The sequence below is a fragment of the Rhinopithecus roxellana genome, chromosome 9 (genome assembly GCF_007565055.1).
Source record: "Rhinopithecus roxellana isolate Shanxi Qingling chromosome 9, ASM756505v1, whole genome shotgun sequence".
Classification (NCBI taxonomy): domain Eukaryota; kingdom Metazoa; phylum Chordata; class Mammalia; order Primates; family Cercopithecidae; genus Rhinopithecus; species Rhinopithecus roxellana.
This window is the reverse complement of record NC_044557.1, coordinates 123,886,511-123,894,718: the sequence shown is the minus strand read 5'-3', so window position 1 is coordinate 123,894,718 and position 8,208 is coordinate 123,886,511. Positions and strand designations below refer to the sequence as shown.

General features: G+C 48.1%; 1 pseudogene; it reads right to left on the bottom strand.

Moving 5' to 3' along the window:
* Positions 1 to 1,560: 1,560 nt before the first annotated feature.
* On the bottom strand, positions 1,561 to 6,253 carry LOC104679122 (annotated as a pseudogene).
* Between the last annotated feature and the right edge of the window lie 1,955 nt (positions 6,254 to 8,208).

The window sequence follows — 8,208 nt, the reverse complement described above, 5'->3', positions numbered from 1 at the left end:
TCTAGGAGTGAATGGAAAAGCTGTGATGATATGAAAGAAATGATTACACGTTCCCCCGTCCTCATCCTACATACTCAGCTTTCACAAACGTGTAGATTAGAAGCGGCTCGAGGGCAGAGTCTTGGTACAAACTTCTCTGTATGGTGCTTTGTGGTGGGCCACAGCGGCTGAAATGTCCCATTGGAGTAGAAATCGGCAAACTGCACCCTGTGGGCTAAATCTGAAAACTGTCTGTTTGTATAAATAAAGTTTTATTGAAACACAGCTCCGCTCATATATTGTCTACGGCTACTTTCGCTGCATGGTAGAGTTGAGTAGTTGTGATGTGGCCCGCATGCCCTGCAAAGCCTACAATATTTACTCTCTGGCTTTCACAGAAAAAGTTTGTTGATCCTTACAATTGAGATTCCCTTTGTGGATTCAGCTTGTCTCAGCCTCTTTGAGATGAACTTTGCTGAGAGTGGGATGGCAGGTGCTCTGGTGAAGGAGGAAGTAGGCAGCAGTAGACAAGGGCAGAAGCCTCTAAAGTTCGACCTCCCTCACCTCATAGTTTACTCATTGTTGCCCCAAATTTACACAACTCAAGACAGGAATCCCAGGATGAAGTCCCGGGGTGCAGGCGTTCCCTAAGCCTAGCTGGTAGCTCTTCTCCACCAAAATAATAATAATCCAAACACAGCATTTCGCGAGGCGGAGGCAGAAGGATTGCTTGCGACCAAGAGTTTGAGACCATCCTGGGCAACATAGTGAGACCCCCACACCCACATCTCTACAAAAAATCAAAAAGTTAACCAGGCATGGTCGTGTGCACCTGTAGTCCTAGCTACTCAGGAGGCTGAGATGGGAGGATTGCTTGAGCCCAGGGGATTGAGGCTGCAGTGAGCCATGATGGTGCCACTGTACTCCAGCCTGGGTGACAGAACAAGGCTCTGTCTCTTAAAGAAAAAAATCCTGGGAGAGGTGCTGTCCACCTCTCCCATCCCTGCAGTGAGTTTCTCAGCCTCCTGAGTAGCTGGGATTACAAGCATGGGCCACCATGCTCCGCTAATTTTTTTTTTGTATTTTTAGTGGACGGGGTTTCATCATGTTGGCCAGGCTGATCTTTTCTTTATTTTTTTTCATTCAAGAGAATTAAATCATTTATTGATTACACATGATAATGGATAATACACAAGCTTCACTCCCATCTATAATTTTATCTGGTACCATTATTCAATTTAGATATATTGCATAGGATGTGCCAACAATCACTTTTATAACCAATAATTCCATGATTTTGCTTGGATAATCCCTTTTAATGGTGAACTTCAGGTCACAATAGTAACTATCATTTCAACTACACCAAGGTTTCCGAAGACAATGGCTTCTCCACCCAAGCAGGTTGTCTATAAATTCCAAATACAACCTGGCATCACCCTGAAGGAATTCTAACTTCACACTGTTGGGGAAATTTACCAAGATGGCTTCAGAGTAGACTAACTTTACACAGCACGTTAAAAAAAAAAGACATTTATTCAGCACCACGATCAGACTATTACATTTAGCAATCAACAGCATGGGTGCAAAAAAAACTACATGAAAACCCTTTGTTGGAATGCTTTACACTTTTCACAGAACAGAAACTAAAATAATCTGTTATACAATTAGTCACAAATACGGTCCTCCAGTTTTTGCCCATACATATGAGTGTTTGTCTAAAACATGTCTTCTTTGTAGCAGCTAGGCCCTGCCACCACTGTGCTTGACTGAGTTCACAAATCTGTTGTAACCTGTAGCTTCCCTGGTCACTTCTCTGACTCTCCTCTCCTGCTAAGCTTTGTTTCCTAATTAAAATCTTCTGCCACTGCCATAGCTACTGCTACTGCTGGAACCTCCATAGCCCCTTGGTTTCATGGTTTTGCAAAGTATTGGCCTCCACCGCCATAGGGGCCAGAGCTTCTGTCTCCACAATTTCCTCCTTTCACGGGTCCAAAATTTGAAGACTGATCGTTGTAATTGCCAAAATCATTGTAGCTTCCACCACCTCCAAAATTGCTTCTATCATTACCAAATCCCTTATAGCCATCCCCACTGTCACCACATTCACCACCACCACGATGGCTGCCACCAAAGCTGCCACGACCACTGAGGTTTCCTCCATGACCAAGGTCCCACAGAAACCACCTCCACGACCACCACCAAAGTTTCCAGAACCACTTCGACCTCTGGCTGGATGAAGCACTCGCCATCTCTTGCTTTGACGGGGCTTTCCTAACTTCACAGCTGTGGTCATTCACAGGATGGCATTTCTGAATGACGCGGAGTCATGGTCGTCAGAGCTGTCAAAGGCAAAGCCCCTTTTCTTGCCACTGCCTCAGTCAGTCATGATTTCCATCACTTCAATTTTTCCAGACTGTTCAAAATAATCTCTTAGGTGATGTTCTTCTGTGTCTTCTTTAATGCCACCAACAAATATCTTTTTCACAGTTAAGTGGGCACCTGGTCTTTGAGAATCTTCTCTTGAGACAGCTCTCTTTGGTTCCACAGCTCTTCCATCCACCTTGTGTGGCCTTGCGTTCATGGCGCATCCACCTCCGCCACAGTGGCATATGTGACGAACCAAAGGCCCTGAAGTGCTTGGTGTTTGGATTTCTCATTACCACACAGTCCGGGAACGTTCCCCATTGCTCAGAATGGCTCCTCAGGCTCTCATTGGTTGTTTCAAAGCTCAACCTTCCAATGAAGAGCTTCCTCAGCTGTTCGGGTTATTTAGGAGACTCTGACTTAGAGATGAGGGCAAGGAGAAGAGAGACTTGAAGGATGGTTCTTCCGCGGCATCCATGGGCAGAAAGCCAGGCTGACCCTGAACTCCTGACCTCGGGTGATCCACCCGCCTTGGCCTCCCAAAGTGCTGGGATTACAGGCGTGAGCCCTGACGTCCGGCCTTATTAAGGTTTTTTTTTTTTTTTAACACAAGTGACTCCATTTTGATTCTGGAAACTTTCCCAGTTTCCATGCCAGGTACAGAGCAGGGAGTGGGCACAGTCAGGAAGTAAAGATGAAAGGAACATCAAGAGCCCAAGAGGGTTGAGGGCTCCCAGCTAGAGGTGATCTTAGTGAGCTAGGGTGGGGAACATTCAGCATTCAGAGCAGAGAGAAAAGTAATATGATTTTGGCAAAGAGGGCTGGGCCCTGGCGTAGAGCATTTTAGGGAATGCATGAATCAGAGAGGTGGGAGGCTGTGGCCCGCAGGTGATGGCACACCAAGGTGGAGGACAATGGGAGTGATTGCCCTCACCAGTCCCCGGATGTGTTATCACTGACCTTATCTAGAATTGCTGGAACATGGTGATAATAAATAATAGACTGACTCTTAGTAGCTTTTATGATTGTTTTAAAATTCTCTTGTTACAATCCCACTTCCCTTCACCCTTGGCAGGAAACTGGCCATGGGGCACTGCATATTCCTCTTTCTTCTTCCTTTATTTTATTTTATTTTATTTTATTTTATTTTTTGAGACGGAGTCTCACTCTGTCGCCCAGGCTGGAGTGTAGTGGCCGGATCTCAGCTCACTGCAAGCTCTGCCTCCCAGGTTCACACCATTCTCCTGGCTCAGCCTCCCGAGTAGCTGGGACTACAGGCGCCGGCCACCTCGCCTGGCTAGTTTTTTTTTTTGTATTTTTTAGTAGAGACGGGGTTTCACCGTGTTCGCCAGGATGGTCTCGATCTCCTGACTTCGTGATCCACCCGTCTCGTCCTCCCAAAGTACTGGGATTACAGGCTTGAGCCACCACGCCCGGCCCTCTTCTTCCTTTTTTAAGAGACAGGGTTTCGCTCTGTTGCCCAGTTGGTGTGGTGGTGTGATCATGACTCATTGCAGCCTTGACCTCCAGTGCTCAAGCGATCCTCTCACCTCGGACCCCCAAATAGCTGGGATTATAGGTGCACACCACCACACCCAGCTAATTTTGTATATTTTTTGTAAAGATGGGGTCTCACTATGTTGCCTAGGCTGGTCTTGAGCTTCTGGGCTCCAGCAATCCTCCCATCTCCGCCTCCCAAAGTGCTGGGATTACAGGTGTGAGCCACTGCACCTGGCCCTACACTGTGTATTTCTGCAATGCCTCCATGCTAGTCATGAGCTGGTGCTTCCTTCTACTGTCTCCAGATGCTTTCTAGACTGGTACCCTCTTTTTCCTTAATAGGGAGCACCATAGTACCTCAGTCCAACCCTTCCCATTGCAGGCAGATGAGGTGATGTGCCTAGAGTCATAGAGAGGTCAGTGCATGGGTGAGGAAATTCACAGCTCCCAGATCTGGGCTTAGCTCATGAGCCACGTGACCTCCTAGCAGGCAGGTGTGAGGCTGCCAAGGGAAGGGTGCTGCTGGGAGAAGGGTGCTGCTGTGGCTGGGGAGACAGGATGGCTGTGGGAACTCTCACCCTAACGGGTGGACTGTGGGTTCTCCTGTCCACTAATGGGTAACTCTAGGAACAGGTCCTTCTAATTGTTAGTGAATCTGAGCCTACGGGGCACTGGAGGTGGCTGCCCTGACCCATTGTGCCATTGATGTGGTGCAGTGAGAAGATAATTCGGCAAGAATTAGAAGACAAAAACCACTTTCAAATAACAGGAGCAGCAGCAACAGCTACAACCTGCTGATTGCTTACTTACTGGTCAATACTCATGGAGCACTTGCTATTTGCCAACCTCCACACTCAGTACTTTTGAAGCTCACTTAATCCTCCTGGCAGTCCCATGAATAATCCTCTCTTATTATCCCTGTTTTAGGGAAGAGCACATTGAAGCTGATAGAGGTTAAATGACTCGTTCATGATCATCCAGCTAAGAAGTGGCTCAGGAAGAATCAGGATTGAGATCCAGCCGCTCAATACTAAAGCCCACTCAAAACCAGCATATGGCTCTGCACCCACGGATGAGTTTTGGGTGGCAACCTAGGCCCCTGTTCCCAGGACAGGCAGCCAGCAGTCCTGGGAGCAGCCTGTACTCCCTGCTTGCCCTGTCCCCACTGCCTCTCATATACTCTGTCATCAGATATTTCTTGAGTCCCACAACAGGTGTCCTGCAGGCACAGGTCAGGATGCTGCCTGGGATAAGTGGGTAGAGGGGTGTGGAGAACGAGTTCTTGGCCATGGTGGCTCGCCATGGGCTGAGCAGAAAGTCAGCATACCCTGGGCCAGCAGAACCCAGTATTTATTTGTAATTACTCTCTGTGTCCTCCAAAGATTCTGCTTTACATGAGACAGAGTGGACTAAGAGAAGGAGAGTGAGATTGAGGGTGGGGGATCTTCATGGCTTAGACACTTGCCTAAGCAGCCTTTCCTTTAGAGAAATGAAGGGGAAACGTCATGTTCCTCCTCAATGCAGATGTGGAGCATTGCATTACTTTCCATTTTCCTTTGAAAGCCATTGAGAGAAGAATAAATAGATTTTGGCCTAAAATTTACCTCTTGCTGCTTCCAGAATAACTAAGGCTTCTGAGCCCGCAGCAGAGTGTTGCAGAACTGGGAGGGATTTTAGATTCTCCTAGTACAATGGCGAAGAAAAGCACAAGTATGCTCAGTAGTATTAGGCTGGGTCTCCTGAGGGGCTTTTTTACTTTTAATTTTTGGGACAGTCTCAGTGTCTCACCCAGGCTGTGTGCAGTGGTGCGATCATGGCTCACTGCCTCAATCTCCCCAGGCCTAAGTGATCCCCCCACCTCAGCCTCCTGAGTAGCTGGGAGTACAGGCGCGAGCCACCACACTTGGCTAAGTTTTGTATTTTTTGTAGATACGGGGTTTCGCCATGTTGCCCAGGCTGGTCTTCAACGCCTGTTCTCAAGAAATCCACCCCACTTTGAGTTCCAAAGTGCTGGGATTACAGACGTGAACCATTGCACTCAGCCCCAAGGGGATTTTACATTTGGGCCTGGCTCACAGTTCTCATCATTTGAGATGACACAAACCCAGCAAATAGAAGTTCAGAAAGTTGATTTGGCTGGGTTCCCTAGAAGCAATTTAGGTTATGGTTACCAAGCCCCTAAGACATCTGCTTATAAAGTCAGAAAGCCACTTATTTCTGGTGTGTGTGAAGGGCACGTCCTATACAGAACGCCTGCTCAGTGTCAGGAGGCCAACTGCAGATGACAGGGCCTCGTGAGTGTACACGGAGAGGGTGTAAGGTTTTCGATATTCTGCCGAATCCAATAAACGCCTTTCCCCACTCCAGAGAGGTTTTGGTCTGTGAAAGAGACCTGGGACACCAGGCACATTTGTACTCCTTCTGCCCTTTTCCAGGCCCATTGAAGGCCATCAAAATACAGGTTGCACCTGTCAGGACTCAGGCTGGAGCCAGCCAGGCACGCAGGAGTCAGCCTGCCCCTGAGGTTGTGGGAGGAAAAGCACCAAGTGCAGCCTGAAGACTTTGATTCCAGGTCTCTTATCCCTCTGCGAGTGAGCTAACTCCAGGGCAGTTGAAGGAAAGGTCAGTTTCTTCTGCACCTTCTCCTTCTTCTCAATTCCTCTCTTGTCTAGCTCCCCAGTTGAGCAGAGCTGAGCAGTGCTAACCTGTGGGGAAATTCAGATAGAAGCTAGAAATCTCCTGCCCAGATACTGGGAAGGGAATTTCTCAGACGAGGTTCAACCTGTCAGGTACTGTCAAAGTCCCAGGCTATGAGCTTAAGGATTCCTGCTTCATGGTCCAGTTTGAAGGGCTGATTTCTCCTGACATTCTTACCCACGCTTTTCTAACCTGACTCCACATCTCCAGAAAGTTGCAATTCACCCCTTCCCCTTCCTGTTCCAGCAGTGCTCTCAGAGAGACTGAGGCTTCATGTTACAGATCAGGAAGCAGAAAGGGAGTGGCTACATCTGTGTTTGAATCCCGGCTTTGCACACTGATGAGTTGTGTGGTCCTGGGAAAATGTCTTGCCTGCTCTGAATGTTAGTTTTTACACCTGTACTTTAGTTATGAAAGATTTTACACTATCAGGTCCCCGATGGGTTGGCAATTAGTTGAGTAATCTGCTTCAATTTTTTTTTTTTCTCCAAGACAGAGTCTTGCTTTGTTACCCAGGCTAGAGTGCAGTGGTGCAATCTCAGCTCACTGCAACCTCAGCTTCCCAGCTTCAGGTGATTCTCCTGCCTCAGCCTCCCGGGTAGCTGGGATTACAGGCACCTGCCACCACGCCCGGCTAAGTTTTGTATTTTTAGTAGAGATGGAGTTTCACCATGTTGGCTAGGCTGGTCTTGAACTCCTGACCTTCTGATCTGCCCGCCTTGGCCTCCCAAAGTGCTAAGATTACAGGCATGAGCCACTGCACCCAGCCAATTTGCTCCAGTTTTAGAGAACAAGATTGGAAGACTTCCTCATACACAACCTCGGGAATCAGGGCGAGGAATCCATCTGAACACCTCATGCTCACAGCCAATTGTTCCTGTATTGCGCACTGGTCCTGGCTCCACCCTGAATTAAGAAGTCATGACGTAGGCCGGGCGCGGTGGCTCACGCCTGGAATCCCAGCACTTTGGGAGGTCGAGGCCGGTTGATCACTTGAGGTCGGGGGCTCGAGACCAGCCTGGCCAACACTGTGAAACCCCTTCTCTACTAAAAAGACAAAAAAAGTAGTTGGGCGTGGTGGCACTTGCCCATAGTCCCAGCTACTCAGGAGACTGAGGCAGGAAAATCGCTTGATCCTGGGAGGTGGAGGCTGCAGTGAGCCAAGATCGCACCACTGCACTCTAGCCTGGGCGACAGAGAGAGACTCCATCTCAAAAAAGAAGGAAAAAAAAAAAAAAAAAAAGACATGACTGAGGTCTAGAATAACTAAGTCATTGTCCCTTCAGCACGTGGCCATTGGCATTGCCTGCTTAAACCCCAAACTGTGAGGGTTGGCACCGTTTGTGAAATATGCTGCAGTATGTAGCAATCGGGTATCTTTTGGAGGGAGCTTAAGGAACTGCTACTCCCATCAACTCTGTGCGATGGAATTGCTTTTGTCCTCAGAAGCAGATGAGTGGGCTCTCTAAGATGAGCTGGGATATCCCATAATTTGAGAAAAAAGCTATCCGTGTCCCCAAACCAAAGCACCAGCAGATAAAGAAGGCATTATTGTCCCAACAGGTTGACTCCAGGCTTTCCTGCCTGATCGGGTCAGGAGCTCTCTGCTGGAGTGCTAGTGGAGAAGACCTGAGTGGCACAGGCTTCTACCTAGATTTTGTGGGGATA